Source organism: Harpegnathos saltator, unplaced genomic scaffold, assembly GCF_003227715.2.
Source record: "Harpegnathos saltator strain DR-91 unplaced genomic scaffold, Hsal_v8.6 scaffold144, whole genome shotgun sequence".
In the NCBI taxonomy this organism is placed as follows: Eukaryota; Metazoa; Arthropoda; class Insecta; order Hymenoptera; family Formicidae; genus Harpegnathos; species Harpegnathos saltator.
The window spans coordinates 488,494-516,033 of NW_020229922.1; the positions used below are offsets into that span (position 1 = coordinate 488,494).

Below are 27,540 nucleotides of genomic sequence, written 5' to 3' on the forward strand. Positions count from 1 at the left end.
GCTGATTAAAAATTGCGTAATTTTTCTCCCACGCGATACACCGGCAATTGAATCAAGCTTATCGCGATGCTTAATTGCGAGCAAAAATGTCAAGCATCTCGACGCGCGTTTGAGAGAGCCGAGTTAGCCGACATCCTACCTGTCGTCTTGTTGGTGTCTGTTAATGGGGGGATATTCCGCGCACGCTACAGCGAAAACGGGAAAATCCCGGGAAAAATTCGTGTAAGATTAGATTCGCGGGAGAATTGCGCGATCGAGAGACACAGAGAGTGAAAGGCACCCGGAGCACCCAGTATATTGCACGCTGGTATAGTAAGAGGTTGACCCGTTCACTGTAAGTATGACGCGACGATGACGTGTTCGCGGACTTTCCGTGTGTGTGTGTGTGTGTGTGTGTGTGTGTATGCGCGAAAGTGTCTGTAGTGGCACGAGAATTCCACATGTAATAGTCTGTAACCTCCAGTTACAGCCCGCGGGATCGTTGAAATTTACATTCGCGACGAGGCACCGCGTGCACCTGACATTTCGCGGACATTTTTCAAATCGTGTGCTCTCCTCCCGCGCCGGCGATTTTTGCGCCGTCCGCGCTGTATCGATTCTCGCGGTGACGCCGAAATTCGTTCGTTTCGTTTGTAAACGGAAGGAACGCGTGTCTCGCCGCGCCCACTCGCCTCGCGCATTCGTTCTTTCGTTCATCCGCCAGCCGACCCGGTCGATACGCGAAATGGCGAAGCAATAAAATATGAACTACATATTTGCTAAATACCTGCAGCGAATAATCGTTTGCATGATAAACATCGGCGATTACAGTCGGAGCGAGCACGCGCGTTTTGCAACTGAGCCGTCGCAGGATTAATCTCGCGAGTAAATTTCGCTTCATTTACTGAACACACTGGCTTTATCTTAACGATTCAATCAAAATTATCGCGCTTGAGAAAGAAAAACAAAACTATTTCACGCGAACGTGAAGACGAAAATAACCGACCGATGATCATCCTCGGATAATTGTACGGCGTGCGAGCCGACATCGTCGCCGCCCGCCGCTGATAAAGGATCAACGTCTGGCCTCTGTTTATCCTGCAATTATGCGGACGCGTAGTGCACACATAGAATTCGGTAATTAGCAATTTCGCGTGAATAAAAATAATGATACGCTCTGACGAGGTCAACACCCAAATGAGTCCATTAACATTCGCTTTGGCAATTAACCGGGATATTGTTTAGTGATTGGGGGCTTTGAGGAGCAATATTTAAAACTCGCCGATCTCGCGATGTAATAAATTTCATTACGCGCAATTATTAGGCGCACGAAATAAGATTAATGAGGGGTGTAATGTGACGTAATTAATGTAGCAAAGGCCAGAGGTAAATTTGGAGCCGGTTAAACCGCTAATTGCAGCTCTCAACGCGATGCGGACGAAATTGCTCGAAATAAGTTGAATTAGAAAGGGACGTGCGTGACACGTACGATACAATTTGTTACGACGGCTGACACTCGCTCGCGAGAATCAGCCGTGACACGTGTTAATTGTCGGTTTCGCGAAACGCGCCGCGCCGAATCGACGTCCGCCCTCCCCCCTCCCGCGTTTCCCCATCACGAAATATTTATCTGCGCAAGCAGCGAATAAATATGACAATGAAAAAAGAAAAAAAAAGAGCACACCGCGCGCGAGCAAAGTATCGGTCCGATATTACCGCGAGAGAGAGAGAGAGAGAGAGAGAGAGAAGAGTGGGGGGAAGAGGAGAGAGGCTTGCGCCGCGGCTCTGCGTCAGAATCCTAAAATAACACTCCCGCATCGCGGATTGTAACAACTCCGAATTGCCCGACGTTGTGTTTTCCATCTCGCGAAAGCCGCTCGGACGAAGCGGCAGCGGCGATTTATCGTCGCCGGCCGCGACGAGCAACGACGCTCGCCGCGAACATCGCGAGCGGCCGGGGGAATCGACAGGCGAGGCGAAATTCGACGACTGTAATTCGATGCAACATTACATCGTTAGCCATCGAGTTCCCCTGAATTTCATTCGTTCGATCCATCGAGCACCATATTTCCATACGATACGCGTAAACGCATAAACGCGCGTCCATTCCCTGCATTACTCTGCGCTCTTCACTAATCTGCCTTCGTCCGCATCCTCGATAATTATATGTAATAAAATTTATCACTGAGAAAGAGAGATTTTCGAATTTCACGGATTCACAAATATTGTTTCAGCGCCCCCCCCCCTCCTCCCCAATCATCGAGCGCGATACTTGATTAATTTTAAAAGTTATAGACAAAATCTGCGAAATGCTGAGCGTATTTGTTGCGTGTGTGAAGTTGGCGTCTCATTTGGTGGAAACTCACAATCTATTGAGAGTTCTGGCTTCTTTTTTAATAGTTCTATAGTTTATCCATCAGAATCTTAGTTCTGGCCTTTCCAAGAGTTTTCAAATAGTTTTGAGCATAAAAAAGAGTTTTCTAAAGAGTTCCGGGCATTAGCATGATTGTACAATTGTTAAATAAATTAATACTGCCCGAGCGCAGCGTACTTCGAGAGAATAGACCGAGTCATTCTATTCTCTCAAAGTATGCCGCGCTCGGACAATCTTAATTTATTTAACAATCGTATAATCATGCTACTGCCCATAAGTCTTTAGAAAATGCTTTGGTATGTTCAAAACTATCCACCTCTTCAACATCTCACAATGTATGGGCGCGGAAACCATGTAGGACAAAGTGAGACGCAGCGTGAAATTGGCGTCTCAGTTTGTCCGAAGCGGTTTCTTTGCTTCAATTAGCGGAACTATTTGTTTAACCTATCAGGAACCATAGAACTATTAAAAAAGAAGCCAGAACTCTCAATAGATTGTGAGTTTCCACCGAATGAGACGCCAACTTCACACACGCGTATTTGTTTGCTCTTAATGGTAATTAATCGCGAGCAAGAGCTGGATGGGGGCACGGATGAATGCATTTCGCCGAGCGTCCGAATAGCGTTCGCAACTACTAAAAGCGCTTCGATAATGGCGAGGGGAACAGAGAAAGAGAGAGAGGGAAAGCGAGGAAGGAGGCTGAAAATCATATAATTCTCCGGGATTCCAATGAAACGCGTAAAAAATTGTCGGGCAGCATTTCACGTTGAAAAATGCGAGGGTGGATACCGCGGGAGAAAGAGAAAGCGTGTCAAGGTCGCGAGGTCCGAGGCGTGAAGGTCCAGCCTGGCATTGTGAGGAAACGATTTATCGCGCCGTGATCGCGCGGAAACAATCGAGCGATCGACCGTCGTGAATTTCCAATCGGCGGCAAACGGGTGTCTGTGCGAATTTCGCCGAGAAGACGCTCACTCTCGCTGCCCCACTCGGAGAAAGGAGAGAGGCAGAAAAAGCGGCAAGAGGGACAGAAGAGAGCAAGAAACAACCAAGTTTTAATGCACAAAGCAAAATGCAGCGGCGGGGGCGAAGCGCGCGCGCGCGCATGTACACACACACACACACACACACACACACACACACACACACACACACACACACACACAGTGCGACGAGCACTTTAATCTCCGTTTCCTTGGCTTGACTCCTTTCAGAAACGTTCTACATTAAGATGTTGACATAAAGAGCATTCTCCTCTTTCTCAACTCGCAGAAATAAGATACGCGTTCTCTTGGCGTGCGTTTACCTGAGAGGATAAAGAAGGACGCGGACCGTCCGCGAGAACGGTCGTTTCACGCTTTTAATAACGCTCAACGTCCCGAAGGTGTATCGTTTCTTTGCGAGAAAGAGGAACACTATTTTTTCCCCGCCCGATAACCTCGATGCGCAATGAAATATGTTATGATTCATAAATACCCGCGGTCTCTTACGCGAGCACCTTATTACAAGAGAACGCACGGCAATTTCCCTCGCGGATAAAAGTATACCCTCTCTCCGTGCGTTGATTGCTTCATTGTTTATTCTTTCTGAAGCTTTCTCTCTCTCTCTCTCTCTCTCTCTCCCCCCCCCTTCGGCAGCGCGTTTTCCTTCATTCGGAGCTTACGAGCCGCGCGCTTTAAGCCCGCAATGATTAATTTCGCAGCGCGCTGTCTTACCCGACGTTAATCGCTCCTCTCTCAAGTACACTCGATATATATAAACACACCTCCAACGAAAGCCACGATCCGCGCTCGCTCCGAACGGCGGCGATTAATTCACCGAGCACACGAAGCGCATCCATCCGTGTAAACGGTGGAAAGAACAGCCGCGTCCTAGATCACTCTCGCGACGTGTTAGAAAGTTTCGTCGCAATCTGCGAAGCCTCAGGACACGTACATTATCGAGTACGTTCGATCGCAGCCGGGAGCTTTGAATGGCCACCAAATCAGCCTCGGCGGTGATAGCGCGCTACCGCCGGGCGTATCACACGAAAATGGTGTTTTTATCGCGGTCGCAAGACCCTCCCCCTCCCTCTCTCTCTCTCTCTCTCTTTCTGCAGTATCGATTCACAAACTGTCTCCACTTTAGAGGCCAAGATACCATTTTTCTCCTCGGCGCACCTCTCGAAACGTTTACTCGGCGTTAGCGCGGCGACCGGGGCAAAAGAGCGGTGAACTGAAATCGCCCTCTTCTCCGGGGGTTGAACGTTAAAAATAATGATAGACCAGTACGGAAAACGCTCGACAGCGTTTTCGACACGAAAATCACACGCGCGCGCTTCGAAAGACAGATCTCTCTCCTCCTCGTGCGATTCTCGCACGGCACGTGACGTGCGCGCGCGAGCGACTGCGGGATCCTGCACGCGGCGCGGCCGATTAAAAAGGACTGGTTTGCGCGATTAATCGATCGATCGACCGACCGCGCGGCCGTTCTTAACCCAGTTTCGCGCGCGCGCGCGCGACCGTTAGTCGCGGAAAATTACGACGATCTGTTTATGTGGCACGCGAGAGCTCGTCGAGACACCTCGGCAAGAACAACACGCGTGTCTCGTGTACACGGAAGAGCGACGACATAATATTGATGTAACGGCAGCGATTGCGCTCACCACACAATGCTTACCGCGCACTCGGATGCATTCGCCGGACATGACGAATGTGTATGAAAGGCAAACACGCGGAGGATTTCGTCCTCCTCGCCGCCGCCGCCGCTGCAGCCGCAATCGTCGCCGCGTTGTCACCGCCGAGTACGTGGTGCATTTGGAAGACCGAGTGGCCGAGAGAGAAAGAGAGAGAGAGAGAGAGAGAGAGAGAGAGAGAGAACGCAAATATGGCCGTCTGACTTGATATCGATCGATATCGCGCGCGCGCGCGTATAATATTTCAATTTAAATTTGACGCGGGACTTTTCAAAGAGAGGGTCGCATTTAAGGTTAAATGTACAGTGAAAATACGGTCCGTTACCTCGCGTAGGTCAGTAAGCCTCGAAGGCAGATCTACAGCGAGGTAAACTCGGTCACAGAAATTCAAGAGAAGGGAAGACGGAGGAGGAGGAAGAGGAAGAGGAAGAGGAAGAGGAAGAGGAGGAGGAGGCGGCGGCGGTAGTTGCTGTTGCCGCCGCGCACGCGTTTTTATACTTTCACTTTTAACGTCTGCCGCTCTGGCGCTACTAGAGATTGTCTAACTAACCTCGAAGTTACGCGAGTGAAGGAAATGAAAGTTGGCGGGCGCGGGCGTCACGTAATTGTATATGGAAACGTTACGAGGAGCGCGCGCGCGCGCGAGGTGTAAACGCGCGTGTTTACGAATCGCCGTATTTCGAATAAGGCACGTTTTCAGAGATAGCCGGAGGCCATCGTCGCGCAGCGACTTATCTTTCCGGTTCTTCGCAACAAAAGATACGGAGTGCGGAAATAACAATTTTTTTTATGCCCTCGAACAGAGTTCCACTTACGATGAGAACATATCACGCGATAAGAATATGAACGTACAGACGAACGTAAAGCGCGGTGAAATAACGCCGCGATATTGACGATGTGATGTAGCGCGCTGCACGAGACCGGGGAAGCAAGCGCATACGGGAAGGAAATTAAATCTAGATAAGTAAAGAGAATGCTGAGTCAGTTGTAATACGATATCTTCATGCGTGTGTGACTGCGGAACAATAAAGATCTTCTCGACAGCAGCTTGCAGAGAATCAACATTGACACGAACATCCGTTACAAAATATTAATAATTTTTCCCACAGATACAGAGAGAGAGAGAGAGAGAGAGCGAGAGAGAGAGAGAGAGAGAGAGATCTTTAGAGATCCTTATCATCAAGGATCATTGGCAGGGGAAATAAAATTCTCAAGCACGCGATAGACACGAAACTAGACGTCTTCTCGAGGCAGGCGCTATCGGCAGCCACCCTCGCGACGAGTAAGACTCTGAAGTACTGAAGCTGCAATTGAAAATTGTCGTCAGCTTGGTTTGTCCGCTCATAGAAATTATACTCTATGTAGCGCCACACGGTAAAATCCGCGAGTGTACGACCATCGAGTCATTCTTATTCCTATAGAACTTTCGACTTTTATCCTCGCCGAGAGTCATTCACGATTCTATTCATCGAGGAGCCTTCTCAGTGTCATTGTGGATTGCTCGCGGAGAGTGAGACTCTCGAGAGTGTATGGAGACGTGTCAGGAGAGACAAGTTATATTAACAGCATTTACATATTACACATAATACACCTGCGACGGGCGTGGGAAAGTGTCGGTTCTCGCAAGAATGGACTATCCGACCGTGTTTACACGCGCCGAGCTGACAAAATCAAATTAATTAATTTGTCGCGTGTGCGAGGCACGGAAAAGTCATCAGAGGAAGAAGTTGAAGACACGTTGAACCCGATAAGATGACGCACGCTCGTCGACGAGCGCGTCACCTCGATCGTCCCACCGCTCGCGAAAATCATCCCCGTTGTGAATTCACTGTTATCCCGGATATCTGACGACAGATATAATGTTGCACTGCGGCTTCGCGCGTCACGCCATTGCTGACATCCTTTCCGGCCTTATCGCGTGCGTTTCTGATAAATCGCCCGTTTACGATATTAGAGAAACCGCGTGTAAAGCGGCCGTGGCTCGGCAAAAATGCGTCGTTCGCGCTTACATCCATCTGTCCGCGTCGAGCGCACAGCTTGGAAATCGCCAGCTTTTAATAATTAATAATTTTTTTAATAATTAATAATAATTAATAAATAATTATACGTATGATGAGCGTGTTTTGTATCGCTTCAACCTCCACATTGGTCTCGAGAACGCGACGAACGCGATTCGTCGTTTCCTCGTCGTGATGTGAGCCTCGCGCGATCTCTGTCACACTCTCGTCATCGATGGCAAGTACAATGCCGAGTACAATGCAACGCATGAATGTCTGTCACTTTCGGCGCTACCGGGAGTGTAGGTTTCGAGGGGAAGGTTTCTCGCGGTGCCGCGCGGCGCGGCGCGGCGCGTTCGATTTTATCCACCCTCCTCCTCTGCCATCGTTGCTGCGCTATACGACGAAGCGGTTCCACGCCGTGCTAAGGGTTAAAGACCGTCGTGCAAACGCGCGCGAGCCGTGCGTGCGATATCGATCTCGCGCGCCTCGGACGAATCGGCTCCGCACACGTCATATGGCCCGATGTGGAACACGCGTGGAACACAGCGTGCCCTCGGCGGAGAGACCAAACGCGATACCCCCCTTTTACGTCAACGCGCACGCGATATTACGCGAGGAGCGCGACCGGACGAGGAGTTGAGTCGCCGAGAAGAGGGACGATCGGCGGCCGGCTGCGTCATTGATCGACGACTCGTACGATCGACATTTAAACACACGGCGCAAACGGACCGCGTGTGTCGCATCGTGGGAGTCGTAAGCGACGTTAATTTGGCGACTTCGAAGCGTCGCCAGAGAGAAAGAGAGAGAGAGAGAGAGGGAGAGGGAGATCGGAGAGCGACGCACGACTGTGCTTACAGCGCGGGGAAACTTCGCTCGCGAGAAATCGGGGACGGGAATGTTTTTCACGCGTGTTAAGTATTATTATTAAACGATTAATGTCTCGTGAGGAGACTGAGCTCGCCCGAGGCGAACTTCCTTCACGTGGCGTTTGAATTTCACTCGTGATTTTCGAGAATTTCCGAGAAATTAACAAGAGTTAAATATAGCTGAGAGATATGGACACGGTGGCGATGTGGCATTTCGATGGGGACGGATACGCGACGTGTACGCGCGGCTCTAACGACTTCCTCTCGAATAGCAGTTACAACCGGCGCGACGAGTTGTGAGGTAACAGCACACACGGGAAGACATACCCTTTCACTTTGGCATTTCACTCTCGCGAGATCGAGAAGCCGCCGCCGCCGCCGCCAACGACGACGACGACGACGACGACGACGACGACGAGATGGCACGAGTCGACAACACAACGAGCGAAAGTGCAGAGAAAAGGCGGCCGTGGAAAAATCGCGAAATTACGCGCGATTACGTCGAAATGAAGCTGGCATAAATGCTCCCGCTCTCGTATTTATATCGCGGGATCTTTTCCGTCTCGCTTATCTCGTCGTCGTATTCTTAATGAGTTATTATGCCACCGCATCCCGTTATTGCGTAATTCTACAGAATCGTCGCTTAATCAGAATGACGATTATTCGCCGCATTTTGAGCCGCGAGTTACGCTTCTCCTTTCTTATTACTTTGTCCCGAGATAAAATGCAGAAGGATAAACGAAGGTAAGCTGAATCGGACGAAAAATCTTGCCGCAAAAACCGCGCGCCGTTTTTTGAGTCCTAAAAATATCTATAATGCTAAACACGAACAACACCGTTTACTTCCATCGACTCGCGTAGGTTCGCCAGTTCGCTCTTGAAATATCGATTCGCTGTATGAAGGCGGCTTTTAATATTCGCACTCGTATGATGCCAAGAGAGAAGAGAAACAAGGCGACTTCGCGAAACGTCGCTATTAGGAGAATACAAAATATGCATGGAGCACAGGAAATTCCGGCGCGATTAAATCTCATAATTTTCATACCATATCATACCATACCAACTCGCTTAAATACGAGACTCGCACTTCGCCAGACAGCGTCGTGCGTCAAGTCTCGCGTTGTTATCAGACTTTCTCACGGCATAGGAGTTCTCGGTTAATCCTGCAAACTCCTGTTGTTATCATCACATCGCGATATTTTTACAGTTGTCTCAACAGCCGGCTGTCTCTCGACGAGCGATCTCTGCGCGCTTTCCGCTGCGATACGCGATTTCGTATCCATGCCGTCTTTTAATTAACCCCTTCCGTGGCAGAGGAAAATTCAGTAAAATGCACTGAAACCGCCCCAAAAAAATGACGGGGTGGATTTTTTCAATCATTTGTATACTTCAGTTTTTTTGGTCGCTGAAGCCGAATTTGAGGTCAAAATATAGAAATTCACTAAATGTTTAACCGTGCCACTTACGGCACGGTTTTGGCTGGACGCACCGGTGCGTCCGTGCCACGGAAGGGGTTAAGTTATTAGCGCTGACCGACGGGCTCATTCAGGGTAGACTGAGCGCGCGAGATGGCGCGATGCTGACTGGAGGAACTGCCAGTCGGCGTTGAAAAAGATTAATCATCGTTGGAATGCAATTCGCTGCAGTTGCAACTGACAAACTCACCGCGTCGAATGTAATACCGAACCTCCCCCCCCCTCTCTCTCTCTCTCTCTCTCTCTGCGACACGTAACGAAGATCGTATCTTCGAGCGCGCTGTACGCAGTGAAAAGCGAATCAGTTAAGGATTAACCCGCGAGATTAACCCCAACGTTTGTCCCGAATCATTAATAGAACAGAGCTCGAACTAGCGCGCGCGCACGTCGGGAATGACACGCGATAAACGCACGTCAGAAGGATGCACGCTGCGCATCGCGGTTATGCAACGTAACCGCGTGAAAAACTTAACGGCGGCTTAACGGTAATTAAACCGCGCGTATATGTTACTTGTTTGACCGCCCGTCATTCCCTCCGACCGTCTAGTATCTGATCGTGCTATCATTAATTCGTGATTAGTATAATGGATTTTTTAGCTGCCACCTGAGTTATAAACAAAGAGAGAGAGAGAGAGAGAGAGAGAGAGAGAGAGAGAAAATGTTGCGACCCGATAGCACGCAGATATAGCCGGTTCTGAGAAACATTTCAATGTTGGCGAAAATGATTACGTATTCGACGCATTCTCGATTTCCGAGTCTATATTCACGTTATTCTATTCCCCGTCGCATATCTTTATTTCACGCTCACATCCCCGCGCGCAAGCGAGAGTACACCTGGCCGTTTTTTTTCGCGGGCAAACCGCCTCATCCAAGTTTCAAAGACACACGATAAATGATTTCCCGACGCGTTCTGCGTGAGCGCGCGCACTAGCGAATATTCGTATAAATTCCGCGAATATCGGGAGAGCAAACGCGGTGTATTCCGCGACGCGGGTAATATCGCACGACGCGCTGTTCGCGATTCCCGATGGGAATTCACCTTTATTTCCATGATTTTTCGATTAGACGTGCAACGTGGCGGATATGCAATTGCGCGTCTCATTTTCGATGCTATTTGCCGCGGAGCGCGTTCCCGATGCGCGGGCGAGCGAGCGAGCGAGCGAGCGAGTGAACGAACGAACGAACGAACGAACGAACGAATGAACGAACAAACGAACGAACGAACGACACTTGATAACAGCGCATTTATAATCGGGGCCGGCCGGCCGTTCGGTCTCCTCTCTATATATTGAGAATTTGTCCGCTATCTGCGTCACGGGCGGAAATTCACCGCGAATTGCGCACATTTGTCTTCCCGAGAGCTGGACCTCGATTCGGCGTTAAACACGACTACCTCGAGCCTATATTTACCGTGAATATATGCGCACGTATTATATACCGTTAAAACCTGGGACGCGCGCGCGTGCCCGCGCGTGCGGGAAGGAGCGGACCATTGGGTTTAACGTTAAACACACGATGAATGCAGGTGCCGATGTTAATCGACGGATAATTAATTGTCTAATGATCGTAAATACGCGAGAAATGTGCGATTGTCGCAGCGCGACGCAAATCGCAAACAGAATCGTAATGCGCGAGGAATAAACTTCGTCGGACTGGATTACTCCGAACGAAAGACACTCTCTCTCTCTCTCTCGCTCCCTTCGCCAGTAAAAATACACTTTATAAACGCACGTAATACGCAATATAACATTTATAGCTAAACTTCCAACGATCACGCGTGTCCACAATCGAATAGATATTGCTGTTTCAAGTGTGTGACACGTGCATTATCACTTCGCGGTAAAAATATCGAGCGATCGGCCGCCGGGAATTCGCTCTGGATAAAGAGCGCGAAATATCCACGAAGAATCGCGAATCGGCGACGTATCAGCATCCAGTTGATCGTCGAGACGTCTGAGAAACATCGCGGAAATTCGATCCAATTGCACGTCGCGAGTCTGCCTCCTCTCTCTCTCTCTCTCTTTCGTAACGCGGTAACAAAGTAAGTTGCCCTACGCTATTACTGCGCCCGGTAGGACGTGATCGGTCTCCCTGCTTCGTACTTGCAATTATGTAACGTGCGAGCGCTAAAACGACCATCGTCTCGCACGCGAGATATGCCCTGATCTCCGCTGCGCACGTCGGGCATAAAACTCGCCGCCGAGAAGTGAGTTTCTCGGGGCTACAGAGACCCCGTTTACTTTCGCTGCTTAAGACACGTCCACACGGACAGACGGACGGCGGCGCGCGATTCTAAATAAGGCACGTGGGCCGTCGCAGAAACGGGTTTCATGCAAGGTAATCCCCCTCAATTAGACGCGCCGCGGTTCTATTTCGCAAACGCGCACTCTTCGATTCGAGTCGACGGGACGCGTAGTTGTCGTCGTCATCGTCGTCGCGACGACGCGACCTCTCGCGGTCGATGTCCAAATATCCACCGTAGGAGAATAATTTGCACGTCACCAGATACGAAGAAAGAGAAAAAGAAGTTGTTGTCGACGCGCCGCCGATTTGAAAGAAGTGACGCAATCGATAGCCTTACACGGGCAAAAATCACTCAAGATCGAACGCGACGCGAGGTAGCGACAAATTGGACGAGACGACGACGACGATCGTCCTCTAAAAACCGGCTGCCACTCTGCGTAGCGAGGCGCTCGCGACATCGTATTTTGGCGCGTGTTTTCGCGAACAATTGTCGATATTTAATCTCACCTCGCTGCGGCGAATCGCGCTGCTCGCTCCCACTGCGCGCGCGCAAAGTGTTAATTAATATCAACTTCAGGAGAGGAAGAGGGAGGGACAACAAACAAAAAGAAAAGAAGACAAACATCGACGAAATCGACAGCAAACGACGAAGATACTCATTTAAACAGTTACGTCCCGCGAGAGATAAAGAGCCGATCGATGATTGGCAATTAGGCGGTTCGTGTTCGCACTGGCCGTTTATGAAAAATTAATCGCCGCAGCTATTCACGCGTCTGATCACCGATCGTTATGGACGCAAACGCGATTATTATAAATATTATCCCTCTCCTATTTGTCCCCCTCCCCCTCCCCCGTTTCTCGTGGGACAGCAAACGCGAACGAAATACGAAACCGCACGCGCCCCGCTCCCTTCCCTATCCAACGCGCGCGCGCGCGCGTTTTTCGTCTTCGAAAGCCGATGGAGCCAATTGGGGACATTCGGGACGACGAATGCGACATATTATTATGCTAATAGCGCGACGAGTGATATCTCGAGAACGCAAACTGTGCTTAAGCAACCTCCATGCCGCAAATAGTATAATTACCGGTAATTCCGATCGCGCACCAAGTGCGACCGAAGTGATTTGCATCCGAGGGACGCACCATATGCGTAGACTAATAAAATTACGAGAGAGCGAGACTTCTCGAAATAAATTACCTCGCCGGGCTCGTGCTGTCGTCGTGCTTTCACGCGATCGCTTTATTTGATCCTGCCGGAGCTTCGCGCCGAATCGGTCTCGCGTATTCGCGAAATTCGCGACACGCGCGCGCGCCCGCAAACGCGATGTGTACAATTACGCGTTTCTCGTAATAACGCCCGAATACATTTCCCAGAGACGCACACTAAATCAACGTAGAAACGATTAACGCATCGACAAGCTGATTCTCGTGTATCGAGTAAATAATTCGCACGCGAAACGTTAATTCGCCGCGAGGCGCGGCGGCGCGGCGGTGAAGCCTCCTCGCTAAATCTGATTCTGCCGCTGCGGATAAAATACCGCTGAAATGAAATCTCGTCCGCCGAATTGACGTCAGAGCCGCAGTGTCTTGTTTCGATACCGCGATGACGCGAACGGCGATGATTCGCTGAAACTTTGACACGAACCCACATCTAATATTTACATACATAATTAACGCCGACGGGACTTTGACCCGCTACTAATCGAACGAATTTAGAAGAATTCCCGCGGATCTGCTGAAATCGCTCTCGCCAATGATTCGCCAGCGGCGAATGAAGAGAAAAAAACTAGGAGTGAGTCGGTCTTTTTGAGGCGTCACGTAACATGCGTCTCCTTAGATCCTCCTCTGTCGTAGCCGCGCTATTCCCAGGCGAAACGGCGCGAATTAAGAAAAGTATTTCGTTTCTGTCATGACGACGACGACGACGACGACGACGACGACGACGACGAGAAAGAGGAAGAAGAGAATGACAATGACAACGACGATGACTATAACGACGACATTGTTTCCAACGGGTGACGCGAAATTGGCGCGACGACGTGTCACTGAAACCTTAACGTAACGAAAAGCGATTACGCGCTCGTATACCGCATGACGCATTAATCGCAATGACACTTTAATGCCGCATAGAGGACGTGGAGGTATTTATGCGTCGGCTTTATCGCGCTGCAAATATTAACATAAGCCTGCGCGGAGGCTCGCTCACGCCTCTAAACACGAGAGCACGCGAACGAGTCACGTTCGGTCAAGAAAATTTGCTCGTTGCGGAGCGAAGAGCAAACACGGCTCTGCACGACCGCGTGTTGTCGATATGTCGTGCGTGTTAACTCTTTTGCAAGGTGTCGTACATTTCCGATCCGATCGTCCGACGGAACGTCAAAAATCCGTGAAGAGGCGACACGCAGCTGCACATGTCGCAGCTGCGTGTGATTTCGACTGCCGCGCCAAATTACAATTTTTATGGAATAACATCGGCTCGTTACCCAATGACGGAATCGGCTAAAAAGTGGGCGTGCGAGCGCGCGTCGTTTGAGCAATTCGGTGCTTGCGCGATAAGCCATTTCGCCGTGTAAAATTTAACCGCGCTGTATTATTCAAAAGAGCATTTGCGTCCATTACATGGCTTTACACCGCGTTTAACGGACGATAGCGCGATATAATGCAGCTAATTGTCCTGCTTGATAAACGTGCAGGAAGATTGGGAATTATCGCACCTTCTAATCTCCGAAAATGTACGTGCGCGTGCGTGCGTGTGCGGTAATCGAGTCTAAACAGCAACCGTAATAACGTGGGACGTTAATAATCGCGCCGAGCGAGTTCCTGCGAGGCAAAAGAAGAGCATACGAGAAAATAGAGACGTATTTGGAACAGGCTGAAAAATTACACGCAGAAACGATGACTCTGTGCCGTTCTTGTAACACTTCCAGCTGGCTGATGTCACGATTATGTTGGAAGTGAGATGTTACTTTACATTCGATGATTGCGAAATGACTCACGAGTATGGAGTAGCGAGAATCATTTGTATCACTTTGCCGGTAAGCGGGCAATCCACAAACCTGTCAGCGAGCTTAACGAGTCGTTATCAAGAGACTCATCGGATATCCTTCTGCGCCCGAGCTAAGTGCCGTCGCTTTCTGTTTTATCACACGTGCGGAAAATCGCTAATCCAAACGGCCGAGGAAAATAAAAATCTCCGCGACGGAAACCTCCCATTCGGTACGTCGCGAATTTCGCACAATGGCACGAAATTACTTGTGTTTTATAGCGCGTTCCATTGATGCAGCGCAGTATAATAGCGCGGATAAATTGTTATTTTTAGGAATTTTATTTCTGAACCTCTCGCGCAGATTGGCGATTTTGTCCGCGCGAGCACTGAAGAATTTCGCATAAAAACTCTTTGTCCCCGTCGAACGTGTCAACGACATAAAACTCTGTTTATCATCGAAATAAATTTTCAATCAATTCATGTATTAGGTGTTCCAATTGGTTATTTGCAAAAAAACAAAAAAAAAGTCTGTTTTGTAGAGACGTTAAATTATATTTTAATCAAAATATTTCCCATCGCTAGCTACAACTTTTTCCCAATTTTTTGGCAATAAATGAATTCCTCGATAAAAAAAAATTCGTCCTTCGAAGCAATTCATTTATCGAGCCATTATTTTATATCTTCATATGTTTTTAAGTGCTGGTCAGCAAGGCCGTGCCGCATCGATCGAAATAAGTGATAATCTGAAGGAGTACAGTCTGGTAAATACGCAGCGTGTGGTAAGACTTCTCATTGAAGTACCAATAACGTATCTTCAACTGCTTTTGCAACGTATGGTCGTGCGTTGTTGTGCAAAAAGAATCACTTTGCATTTTCTCTGAGATATTACTAGACGTTTCTGATTCAAATCGATTAATTGTTGCTGATAACGCTCAGCAGTAGCTGCTTGATTCGCTTTCAGCAGTTTATTATACACGACGCTTCTCATCTACGAAACATCGTCTACGAAACCTTACTTCCAAGAATATTGCGTTTCGAAGTCGATGTCGATGGTTGGCCTGGACCTATCCATGACTCTTTACGCTTACGATTATCATAATATCATAATAGATCCATTTCTCGTTACTAATTACAATTTGATGCAAAAACCACTTTTTTTGTAACGAAAAAGCAATGAAGTGCAAATAGTTGAACGGCTCTGAATAGCCAATTTATGTGGAACCCATTTGCCTTCTTTTTGAATCTGTACCATTTTTGACGATCAGAAACGGTTGATTTACCAATCTATTTAATGCTAATTCTTGAAGCGTTCGAGCTGAGTTTTCGCCCAACAATGCCTGCAATTCGGCATCTTCGAATTTTTTTGATTGACCCGAACGTTCTTTATCTTTTAAATCAAAATCACCACTTTGAATCGTCGAAACCAGTATTCACATATTTTAACTGATGGAGCAGATTCAAAATAGATTTCAGAGATGAACCGGTAGGCTTCAGCAGCCGTTTCTCTCGAAGCAAGGCGGCAAAATAATAAATGGCGAAAATGCTCTTTACTATGTTCCATTTTCAATCGCACTAAAAAATGTGGTTATGTTTACAAATGCACTTGTTGAATTACTTATAGAAATGTCTAAGCTTTGAAATTACGTACCACCTTTTAAAATATCTCTAGATTTGTAGCTACAGCCACCTATAGTGAACCCCCAAAACTAACCGGAATACTTAATAAGAAAATATTATGATAGATATGAGAGAGAGAGAGAGAGAGAGAGAGAGAGAGAGAGAGAGAGAGCAACGGAAGAACGATAAATTAATTGAATCATTGGATGATTAAACATGATAAATAAGAGAGAAGTAATGATAGCTTTTGCGTATTATTATTACTTCTTTTTGTCCGCATTAACATAATTATCGTGTCGTGATATAATAATCGAATGTTCTCCGTTATCGAACAATTTCCTCTTTGAATTTATCGGACTTTCGGAATTCTCACGTTATCAATCACTTTCAGTCCATCAGCTTTCCCTTCCTAAAAGCAATTATCTCCGAGATAGTGGCTACATATTCGTGAAACACATGTTTCTCTGCTCTCCTCACTCACGGCAAACCCATTCAATTATTTCGTCAGATAAAAAGTACTTTTGTTGGTGATAATCCGTGATTAGTGTAACCCAATCCTAATTGCCCTGATGAATTACACGTGCGAGGTGCATTTAATTGCTGAATCGGCAACTTCCTCAGTTATCCGCAGAGAGGGATAGATAGAAAGAGAAAGAGAGAGAGAGAGAGAGAGAGAGAAAGAGAGACTGGAGACGAAAATAAAAACAAGAGGATATAAACGGCAGAGATCGATTTGATTTCGAAAGCCAGCGCGCGAGACAGAAATTTAATTATTTGCTTGTCCTATAGAAAATTGATGTTACTCGATTCGATCTCTTTTTTCCATTCTCCACTTTCATCCCTCCCTGCCACCCCTTTCGAGCGACCCATACATTGTCCGCTCTTTCTCCGACGACGTCCATCGATGGAGACGTCGTGTTACGGGAAATCAATGGACGGTCCATGGACGTGACACATAATGACTGACACATTGAATGACTTTATTTCGTACGAACGCGCGAACAGCAAACAGTACGAGTACGAGAGAATTTTGGGGAATATTTCATGGAAAAAAAAAAAAAAGAAAAGAAAAAAATTACGTCTGCATGGCCATCCCAACTATTATTGGATATTTCCCAACTACGCAATCGCGAGTCATCTGTTTTTCCACAGGAAATGTCGATAATTTCCTCGAAGAACAGCGTTTATTATTGCATCCCGTCCCACGTGAATTACCGCTCTATTAAATATACGTTAATTAAGTAACAAAAATAAGAAAAAAAGGGCAAGGAAAAACAAAGTTCATGCTCGTGCTCGCGCTCCATACTCGAAGGATCACGCACATCTCGGTGCTCTCTTCGAGCGCAACCTGCAATAATAACCGCGCTCTCTCGCGTCGCGTCGGTGAAATTACAAACTACCGGAAGCAGCAATTCCGAAATATCGTGTCGACACGCACGAGCCGTGCTTCTGAATGATTAACCACTGTCAACGGCGCGCGGAGAACGTCGCTCTCGAACGGGTGTCTAATTAACTTTCCTTCGGTGCTCCGCAAACGCGTCCGCCGACAAACGCGGTTAACTTCATGACGCGGCGCGCGGCGATTCTCAAAGGCCCAGCGTCCTCACCGCACATTTAGGGCTAAATGTGGCCGTCTCGACTATAACTTTCGTAGCCCGTAACTCCTGGAGAGTCCGCGAGACGGGGGGAGACTGACAGTCTTTACGTTAGATTTATGTGACTTTGAAGGGGACGAAGTGTACTTTGTCAATTGACAGAGAAGTAGGAAGGACGACAAAGGGAAATGAAGTTAACGTCTTCTTTTTAATAAAATATCCGAGCCCTTTCGGTTACTTTGTCTCGCTAATGAAGCTGTCACGGGCTCTCCCCTATGCAAGGAAGCCGTTAATACAATAATTATTAACATCGTCACAAATGTAATTTTTCCAATGAAACGATGTATCGCCACATGCGAGCATTTTAATCCGCAAAAGTCCGCGCCGCGATGGCCAATCCGGTGCAAAAGTTGCTCGCCAAGAGGACTTACGGGGAGGAGCGCAGCTGCTGCTGAAGCTCGGCGAGAGAAACAATTTCGCGAGTAACTCTGAATCGTTCGCTTTACGATCGCGTATACCATAGCGCTATACACGTTCCTCGAGGAACCCGACGCTGAGGTCTCACGCTGCCGATCGCGTAAACGCTCCTGTTTACAGTCGAAGGAGCAATAAACAGAAGCGCGATACACAAACATCGGCGACGACTCACTCGCGTGTTCGCTCGCTCGCTCGCTCGCTCGCTCGTTCGTTCGCCAGCATGCTTCTCGACTCATACGACAACGCTATTCTGGAAGCTTTGTGGAATTCCTTTCAGGGCCGCATATATAAGACGATCGTGCAGCGAGGAAAACGTGATTATATACGTGAGCTGCGCGACGACAATGTACGAAGGACAGGAGAAGGGAGAAGGGAGCGATTCGAGCGTGTCGTTGTTCCCGGGGATTCTTTAACGATCAAAAGAGACGCCGCCGTGAAATTTCGTCATTGAGAAGTCGCGCGCGAGCGAATGAAAATATAAGGCTCCACGCACGAACGGGAGACTGTGATGTGTTAATGCGTGAAAGAAACACGGAGGAGCTTAACGCGGTGTCTCGAGTGATTTTACCAAATGTTAACGTAAAGTCGATGACGCACGTACGGTCGTGAATTACGTGGGATATTTGAGCATAGGAAACAATGAACGATATCGTATGGGACGCGTATCTGGACGTGACTGGAAAATTCCAAGAGTCTTCGAAGATAAACATCTGGTCAGAAATTAGTGCCTCGTGCCTGTTTAATTTTCTCTTGATACTACTTATCAGCTCCGACCTCGAGTAAAAATTTTTTGTTCAAGCTCTCACGAAATATACGAAGCGAGAAAAACGAAATTTTATACCGGCCATTTATATTTTTATGGCCAAATGGTCGTCCTGTCCAGCTAGATTTTTATGGCTCTCAAAGACCACGTCGTGTCTACTCTTACTTTTATGGCTCAATAATTACCCTGCAACCCTAACGTTAAATATCTTCGTACGTTGATTCTTTCACTATGTTGCAAGAGAAGGAGAAGGAATGCGAGAGCGTTTATGGGACTCGCACGCACGCACGCACGCACGCACGCACGCACACCACTTTCGCATACAATTTTTGCCATATCGGATTGAGTTTCCTCGAGAGGAAAGCTCGACCGGCAAATTCCTCGAGAAATCTAACACTGTGTCCCGATGGCGACACCCCGTAGAGACTAATTTTGATCGCGCACCCCGGGGATTCAGCTGCGCACACCGAACACGAGAATCCGAGGTACCGTTCTGGGAACTCGATTTTCCACCAAACTACATTTCTCACGCGCAGGGAACTCACCGTAAATACGAGGATAATCCGCGTGCTGCCGAAGATTGTCGTTTCTTCGGAAGTTCCTCTCTCTTTCAGTAGTAGTTCACTCTGTGGCACATGTCACACGAAACCAACGACGTTGTCAAATAAACGTAGGAGGAGATCCGGAGGAGAGCCGACCACGGTTTCCTTTTCACTTTCGTCCCGTCTCACCTCCTCTGCCTCTTTTCTTCCTTTCACACGTCGAGACCTGCTCTCTCCGATTCTCGCGCGCGCTTCTCGACCGTTGTCGTCGTTAGGTTAGGTCGCCGGTTCGTCGCGCGGGTAATCGTACCTACACCGCCAGAAAATCCGGATCTGTCTCCTTCTTCGTTTCTCTTTCACCGTACCGTTCCACCGAACGCACGGCCATACATCAGCCTATCCCTTTTTCACTCACAAATCGCGTCCTTTACAATGATGCGGTGGATGCGTGAGAGCAGATACACGTTTACCGCTCCTTTTTCTCCCCTCTCTCCTCTCTCTCTCTCTCTCTCTCTCTCTCTCTCTCTCTCTCTCTCTCTCTCTCTCGAGATCACTTCCTCTTTTTCGACACTCGGGGGATCGTTGGGATAGAAAAGTATAAAAAAATCAAAAAATAACGCACAATGCACACAAGTCGGATGCGACGGACTTCGCGATTCCTCCTCTTTATCGCGAAACTCGCGGCACGTCTGTATCTTCCTTCGGAACCGTATCACGGCTCGCGTCGTTCGGCGGCGCGAGAAATCTCGAGATCGAATCGAGAGATCTCGGTCGATCGGAGACGCAACAGCGGCCTTCGCCTCGGATATCGCGATGTCGTTGTCGCGAGTGACGCGCGCGCGAAACGCCGGGACACCGTTCTCGTTGCTCCGCTCTCACTCCGTCTCTCTCTCGCACTGATCCTGCCGCCGTCCTTTGTTCCTCACGGCTCGACCGCTGCTACGTGACTGACCGCTTCGTGCGCGCTCGTGGTGCACGAGTCGCACCGAAGACGCCCGAGGAAGGATCCCGACGGTTCGTCGATCGGAAACGACCCTCGACGTGGAGAACCGAGGGAGAATCTTTCTTTGTTCAGGCGAGACCGAGCGGCACGACGACGACGACGACGACGACTCGCAACATAGTTCACTCTCGTCCTTTTCCTTCCTTCGTTCGTTCTTCCTCTCTCAGTACCTCCTCCCCCGATTCACCTTTCTCTCGTATTATTTTGATCCTTTCTTCTTGCTCTCTTTCGCGCGTATATACGCACACACGTTGCACACTCCGCACTCTTTTCTTCTTCTTCTCTTTCTCTCTCTCTCTCTCTCTCACACACACTCTTTCTCTCCCACTTTCTCTCTCTCTCTCTCTCTCTCCCCTCTCACACTTCGCGTCGACGATGCGAGCAATCGCGCGGTCTGTTGGTAACTGAGACGGACGCTCCGACGGTGGAGGCCGAGTCGAACTACGGCGTCGAGACGCCACGGTGAATGGTGGGGACGTTCGAACGACCACCGCCACCACCATCACCACTACCACCGTCGCAGCAGCCGCTGCCGCTGCCGTCGCCGCCGTCGCCGACGCCGCCGACGCCGACGCCGCCGCCGTCGTCGCCACCGTTGCCGCCACCGCCACCGCCATCACCGGTGGTGTTCTCCCCCCGTCGCCCTCCTGGACGGCGCGCAACACCCTCGTCGCACGGCATCAACCCGGCGCGACGTGGTGCGGCGCGGCGCGGTGCGACGCGACGCGGCGCCCGACCCGGCGTCATAACGGGTGGCCGGATCGAAAGAAGTCGCTGATGCTAAACGATCGATCTGTCGCACGCGTGACTACTCGGCGTTCAGGACGATAACCTTGATCTTGATCTGCAAATTTCGGGGCAGCCGCTTCGTTCATGCGCCACCGAAGCAAGCGACGTTGGAGCGCGTGCGACGTGTATCTATCGCAGTCAGGAAGATTCGCAGCGACGTAGAGACGGTGAACTGTCTCTCTCTCTCTCTCTCTCTCCCCCCCCTCTCTCTGTCTTTCTCTCTCTCTCTCTCTCCCCCCCTCTCTCTCTGTCTTTCTCTCTCTCTCTCTCGTCGCGCGACAATTTCAGGCTCACTTTTACACGCGACGATACATACGCCTGGCAATTCGAATATTCACCAGGTAGAAAAGGGCGTTCGGTGACGTCAGCGTGCGCGCAACTAGTAATAAATGTAATAGAATCGACATTACCACTTTGTCGATAAGCGCGCATCATAGGCGCATTTTGCGCGGCGCCTCGCGATAAATAATGCAGGGCTGAAGCGGCAGCTGCACAATCGAACGTAAAACTATAACCAATTACGGATGAGAGAACACAGGTTTATCCATGCCATAACCTATGATACACTGTAGTTGCCGACGGATCGATAGCACCCCTATCTATTACCACAATAAAACGTGACGCCTTATCATATTGTCTTTCAGGGCCTTTCCTCCCTTGCTTTACGACCTGTCATTCGACTCCGTTGAATTTTTGCGCGACATTGCATTTTCCGCCGGCGACCAAGGATCTCAATTATCTCCGCGATTGTTATTTCAGATTCTCCTCTTGCCTTCCCTGCTGGTCGTTCTCGGAAAAAATGCAGTTCCGCGAAAAATAGCAGTTTTACCGCGAAAAAAGCGGTAGATACGAGATGCGAGAATATCATTTAACTCGAAATCTCATTTGACTTGTAAATCGATGCACTATGCGCATAATGACTCGCACGTAAAGTATTAATTATCGCTTTAAGCGGTGTCACGTACGCCGAATCTAGAATATCGAGTGAGAATGAAAAATTGCGCTTAGGCCGCTTAGAGAATGAACGGTATGAAAATCTTGTAACAATGTGTGTTTCGTGAGCCATTTGCAGCACGACGCACAGTAGGGCCAGATGACATTCTTTGGTTGAAAATTCTCTAGAGAGCTGAATTTCCAACCGATCATCGATATCAATGGATGAGGTTGATCCTGAATAAATTCCGAAGAGATCTGTCTTGCCAAAATTAAAAGAAAATTTGTTTCTCGAATTACTAACCCCAAAAGAGGAAAAATTATGGTTAAACGCGAGAAACTTGTGAAATACTCATTATTCGACACTTATTTCTATCTAATAGCGACGCACATTGGGTCTTGCTAATGTCGACGGTGATTACTTTCTATCTCCGTATGATGGCTTATGAGCTGTGTTTTATAAGCTTTGGGCTCATGGACCGTCAGGTTAGGGTTGGATGTTTTGTTCAATGTTCCCCATCTTTTTACTTATTGGATCCATATGGCTTAATTCTTTCTTAATGTGAGCTGACATAATGAGCTTTCTATTCTGATCTAATTCTGAGTTTTCTAAAAAGTGATTATAAGTTCTGGGGTCTCCCAGAATTTAGTATCCATAGGCTCGAACCCACTGGAAGTCGAACCCAAGACACTGTACTTTAAACTTTTTTAAGACAAATCCTAAACCCATGAACCCTGAACCGATAATTTTTTCAAAATTTCGGCTAGACAGATCTCTTTGGAATTTATTCAGGATCAACCTCATCCGTTGGTGTCGATGATCGGTTGGAAATTCAGGTCTCTAGAAAATTTTGGAAAGTGTCATCTGGCCCCACTGTGCGACGGCTACACACGGACATGAGAACATGTCGTTGCGTGTCGGATGCGTGTATCCAGCAGGTAAAGATGAGGAGGGATAGCGAGGGAAACTTTACTCGGCCGTTGCGCGAGGGAATGTTTCACATCCGTGGGAAAATTTCCTGCGCGCCGCGGTTTTTCCGTTTGCGTGGAGATCACGGTTTTGCTTTCCTTTCGTCGGCCACAACGACGACGCGGCGTGTTTGCTCTGCCGTGTTGTTGCCGCACACGTCTAACGTATTGCATGATAATTCAGCAACAGCGCGTTATTCGCGGCGCTGTCTCCATCTCTCACCGCCGCTTCTTATGTCCTTCTGATCGTTCCAATATCGTCAAAATATCGTTATTCTCGTTACACCGGTAATGCAATTAGTAAACGTCGAGAGGACGATTGAGAGGGTAATGAGGTGCAAACGCGATTACGAAACGGAGCGACGCGTGAAAAATTGCAAAATCATCTCGCGCACGCGGAGCGTAACGTGGAAAACATTATTTTGCAACCGTGTGTTATATAAAGGCAACGGCAATGGAGAAGGTTTTCGCTCGAAATCAAAGGTATATATCGTTCAAGTAATATCGCAATTATTCCGTGACGAAATTCACAGGCTTGCGCAAATATCTGCCCGCGCTCACTTATTCCGTATTCGCATACGCACTCGCGTGCGCGCGCGCGCGCGTGTGCGAAATATATCATACGTGTAACATACCGCGTAATGTATCATCATACGCGGCACCCGTCGTGTCGCGAATTGTGTAGCAGATTGTTTTTTTATTAAAAACGAAGAAAGGAGCGCCTCTTGTGCACAATTTTTCAAGGGATTTCCTCGGCGTGCACGCACGAGTTTCAGCCACTCGAGCGTTATTTCGTGACGCAAGAAAATACTATCAAGGTAGGTAGATTACTGTACAGAGGGGAGAATATTTCACGTAGGCTGACACCCATGAGAAAAGAGCCGCTGAGAAAGCTGGGGGAGAGACAAACAGCCGGGTTTCTTTTCGCCGCGGATTTGAGGGGTGGGCTATCGCACGGGCGCGCACGAGGCGGGGGAGGTCAGGGTGCTGTCGTTCGAAATGAGGCGAATCAATTATACGAGGATGAAAATCCACGGGAAACATTCGCAAACGAACCGGCAGCGGCAAAGGCAGCGGAAACGACGACGAAAGGGCGATGACGAATGAAAGCTGACATTCTCTTATTCGAGGGGCATAAAATTAAAGGACTCCAAGGAGTGTCCGCGTGTAGACGGAGACAGAGGTGCCTCTGTCTCGTTACGCCGGGCTGTTTCCGATAAGACGGTTATTGTCTCATCGCGTTCACGCGGAATCGCCTTTCGCCTTATCGCGGCGGAAAAATCCGCAACGGCTGACCGCGGTATGATTTTTCGCACGGCAATCGGCCGTACTTTGCATGTCCATTTCGCCGCTACGACCGACGGAGCGCGGATCGTCGCTCGCTAATTTTGGAAGTACGCGGAGGAACATCTCACTTTCTCGCATTCTGCGCCCGTCCCGCCGCTTCGATGAATTCCGAATTCGCGTGACGGACGGACGAGCTGCGCCATTAAATCTCGTCACGCGCGCGACTTTCCAATCATTTCGCCGACTAATACCGGCGATATTGAAGACAGATGGAAATCAACTCTAATTGCTAGACGCGTTTTCCCAGGCGCAGGCCGCATCGGCCTCTTTCGGCCTGTTCGTTCGGCTGGACGAAACAACTTCGGCGCGTCTCTTTGCCGTTCCTCAGTTGTGCATCGATATTAATATCTCATTTATCGCGTACGCCTTAGATTAGGCGGGAAATGCAGCGCGCCAAGTATACCGCCGTCGGACCGGACGTTAACGTAAAACACGTACAATAGCGGCAAAGTAACGTCACAAATCGCCCGATTGGCCGGGCGTTAAATTATGACACGCGTACCAAGTTTTTACCGGTGTCGGAAGAATGGCCGTACGGCCCTGAGTCCCGCTCGAGCAGCAAGGGGCACCTGCTCCGGATCCGGAGAGACGTTACACGCAACGAACATACCCTACGTATTTTCTCTGGTCGGTTACATTCCGTTTCGTTCCGGGCAAACGGGTACAAAGGGCAGCGGTTCTCAACCCGTCGTCGCGCGAACAATCGCGCGTCGAGAGACGCGCCAGAGGGGAAAAAAGCACCGAGCGAAATTAAACAAGTGCATCTCTCCCACGTGTGAAGACACACACACGACCGCGTGTCTGGAATTAAACCCGGCGACCCGGCCGATCCTCTAAGGTTTGCTTATCTCACTCACATAACGGTGACGATGCGCCATTACTGCTCGTCCATGAGAACCGGAAGAAGCGCGCCTTAGAGATAAATGACAAAATATAGGCCTTGGAGAACTTCATTTAGACTTGGACCGTTCTCTTCACGTATCGCTGTTTATGTTTTTCTTATCGATGAGACTCAATGTGACCGCGCGAGCAAAGCTCAGAGCGATTCATGCACGGAGGGAAATGATCGGTTGAGTTGAGACGTGACAACGGACGAAGCAAGTGGTTGAAGGAGATCGAATTTCCGGCTTCTACGGACTAAATTCGGCTCTAAGAGAAACAGAAATTCCGGCCCCTTTGAGCGGAATGTCGCGCGTTTGGTTCGCTCGCACTGTCACGTTAATTCGATCTTTATTTCCTAGAAAGAGTATTCTGTACATCGAAATACGAACTTTAATGCACGGTCAGCAATTTGCTCCTCCCTACAACTCCCTACTTTCCTACAACTATACCGTTCTAGCGAACCTGATGCGAGTTCGCAGCAGTGCATCGAGAAGCATTTGTCACGCCGCTCGATTACTAACTACGCGCCGATCTAATTCCCTTTTTTTCCGAGGCTCGCTCGATATACACGTATTTCTTTTCTATCGCGCTCTAATCGGCGTGTGCTACGAACCGACGCGAGCGTCAGGAAACAGCTGACTTTTCGTGAGGGCAGCTGCTTCCTAAGTATATTTACTCGTCCACGCGCGCGAGACCCTTCAAACCTTTCCCTCCGTTGGCTTTTCTACGCTTAACGACCACGCTGTAACCAGTTATTACCTCACCTGAAATTACTTCGGCGCGTGTGACACTCAAGCTAAACGTTCGCCATCGAAAGTTCCCATTTTTACCAAGAGAGAGAGAGAGAGGGGGAGAGAGAGAGAGAGAGATCGAGAGAGAGAGAGAGAGAGAGAGCGAATGACGACGTACCGCTTTGACGGACGCGACGAGTCGTTATAAAATCGAGCTCGCTCTCCGGATCGGCCTTGTAAAATGAAAGGGACCCGGCCGCATCTCTCGTCCGTTCGTTCCGTCATTCCGTTCGTGGATCCGTCGAGAATCCGTCTGGAACCGGTGCGACATGCGCCACGCCGGAAAACAGCTGACTTGTACTTTTTCGTTGGAGGAGCAGCTGGTCGGCCAGTCCACGGGCCAAGAGCCGTCTGCGTTCCTTATACCGGGTGTGCCCCCGATCGAGCGCCGCTGCGTAAGCGCGTCCGTTCATTCTGGCATAATTATGCGCGCGAGAGATAACCGGCAGGAGCTCTCTCGCATTGCTCTCTCATCAGAAAACGTAATAACCGGCGATACACATAAATGAAACACGGTGCTTTTTTTTTACTGTAGTAAGAGGGAGAGAGAGGGAGAGAGAGAGAGAGAGAGAGAGAGTGTGATCAAAATGTCTGTTATCAAAGAGGGACGTTGTAATTGAGTCTGATGTAACTTCTTGTTATTACAGTTCACGCAGATTCAGGCACGAGATGTATAAAGAAACGTCTCCGCATACTATGATTTACGAGCGCCATAAAGGAATCGAATTAACTTCCGAGGTAAGCGGGCATAAAGACTCGAATCGCGTTACGTTAATGTCGTGAAATGAGAACGGTGCCCACGTCGCTGCCCACGTCGCGACGGCTAAGATGCGGTGATAATTAGAGGTCAATACGTCGATTAGCTCCGTCCAGTTCGCTCCGCGCGGGATTACTCGCGCGAATAAAAATCGCGGAAGCGCCGGCCGCGATGACGATTGCGGAAATTTCGCGCTTTCAACCGTCCGTTTCCGCGTAGCACTCGCCAGCCCAGTCATTTTGTCGGATTGGTTTACCGCGGAAGAAAAGAGCCAGGATTTACCGGCGATCCATTAATTCCTACGATATTACTGCGCGGGTAATGGAAAGTAGACGGGCCAGCGCGGTACAGGCGATAAAAAACTTGGACGCGCTTGTTGCCGCTGCCGTGTGTATATACATGTGTAGGTGTAGGTATAGACGTCTTTTGAATATATAGCGAAAGGAGCAGAAGCCCGCCTTCGGTACTCTATCACCCTTA

At 48.9% G+C, this 27,540-nt stretch overlaps 1 protein-coding gene across 1 annotated transcript in view; it reads right to left on the bottom strand.

The window, feature by feature from the left end:
* Positions 1-21,103, bottom strand: part of brat (tripartite motif-containing protein brain tumor) — a 66,027-nt gene extending 44,924 nt beyond the window's left edge. The window contains exon 1 of the mRNA XM_025308219.1: positions 19,593-21,103. The gene's annotated coding sequence lies outside the window, so the exon portion shown is untranslated. The remainder of the gene's footprint in view (positions 1-19,592) is intronic.
* Positions 21,104-27,540: the final 6,437 nt, after the last annotated feature.